Source organism: Belonocnema kinseyi, chromosome 6 (assembly GCF_010883055.1).
Source record: "Belonocnema kinseyi isolate 2016_QV_RU_SX_M_011 chromosome 6, B_treatae_v1, whole genome shotgun sequence".
Classification (NCBI taxonomy): Eukaryota; Metazoa; Arthropoda; class Insecta; order Hymenoptera; family Cynipidae; genus Belonocnema; species Belonocnema kinseyi.
The window spans coordinates 97,130,209-97,131,999 of record NC_046662.1 but is presented as its reverse complement, the minus strand read 5'-3'; positions in this window follow the sequence as shown (position 1 = coordinate 97,131,999).

Sequence of the window (1,791 nt, the reverse complement as noted above, 5' to 3'; positions counted from 1 at the left end):
ATCGCGGTAAAATTTCAGCCATAACCACGTCTCACAACCGTGAGATAGGTGGTTACAGTCTGTAAAGGAATCAATACGACGATCCAGCAAAAGCCCCGTGCACCCTGAGAACACGGAGCTACCCAAGGACTACCGCCTACTGCATTTTTCCCACAAGTGTTTGAACATATTGTTGACACGCAGGGATGCTTTTTAGGCCATTAGCAAGTGAAAGCTTGGCACCTCCAAGAGCGCCGATGATAAGGACGATTAGTTTAACAGAATATTCCGGGTACAATCGTTGCAACTCCCTTATAAGGTCTCGATACCTCTCTTTCTTTTCATTCTCCTTGGTTATGATGTTTTGGTCAGCTGGTGCCGTAAATTCGATAACGAGCATGGTTCGCTTCTCGAAGTCAAGAAGAACCATGTTAGGCCTCGAGTGAGCAACAGAAACAATTGTCGAGAATATAAAGTTCCAGTATATGCGGCACTTCCCATTCCCCACAATTTACTCGATTTCCCTGGGAGCATTTAGAGGACCGATATTAAGATTAATGCCGTAAGAGTGACAGAGATGGTAATAAAGCACTCTTAGTGCCGCATTGTTCCTTTGAATGTAGGTCGTTCCCGCGTGAGTTGGACAACTAGATAGTATGTCAGCTAAATGCTCGGGGTGTGCATGGCACGCCCTGCAGCTATCATCAGGAATGTCTTGGCTCAAAATGTGTCGACAGTATTTTAAGGTGAAAATGACACTGTCCTGGCATGCAAAAATGAAACCCTCCGTACCAGACTTCAATCCGGCGATTTAAGGAAAGCAAACATTAGCTCACAAGGCATTGACTGATCCTTCACATTTCTGTGGAAGATACCGTGCATCCTCTTTTCGAGGAGCTGTTCACGAAAGTTTTTCTCTTTTGCTTTCTTAATCCGGGCTTTCAGGAGTGAGTACTCGAGATAGGAAAGATTTGATGCATTTTGCTCATCCCTGATACTGAACGAAGTCCGAGTGTTTCAGCAGCCTCCTCCGCTGCTTTGTACAGAAATACTCCTGTGCCCACTTCTTCGTGATTCCTGACCATTTTAAGAAGAGGGTCTCTTCCATTTGCAACTCTATGTGCTGTAACCAGAATAATCCTGTTGCGTGAGATGTACAGTCGCGGAACGGAAGACTTAAGATACATGCTTTTGTTCATGTGCATAACCTTTCTTGTCCCGATATCAAGGGATCTGAGCTCGTTCTTCGTCTATGGGACTACTCCAAATGAATAAAGTAGTACCGGGACGGCAAGCATGTTCGTTGCAGATACTTTGTTCCTCGCCGACAGTTCGCAAGACCAAATCTGTCGTATTAGACGTTTGTATCTGCTTCGGAGAGTATCCTTTATAGATGGCACATCCTGAATGCGGCTCTGTGGCACGCCCAGGTATGTATAAGTCTCTCCAGCGCAAAGGTGTCGTATAGCGCTTCTATCAATGAGCTCAGGATCTTCAGGGATGCCATTAAGTTTTCTTCTCTTCAAATAAACCTTAGCGCATTTGTCTAGCCCAATTTCCATTCCAATTTCCTTAGTATATCGTTCGACAATCCCTAGAGCTATATGTAGTTGCTCTTTTAGCTCTTTTAGCATAGATCTTAAGATCGTCCATGTAAAATACATGAGTGACCTTGTACTTTCGATCTGCTGGTTTGCCGCACAAGTACCAGTCGGAATGGCGAAGTGCTAGAGATAGTGGCAATAATGTAAGGCAAAAGAGGAGTGGGCTCATGGTGTGGCCCTGAAAGACACCTCTCTGAAAGGTGACCTT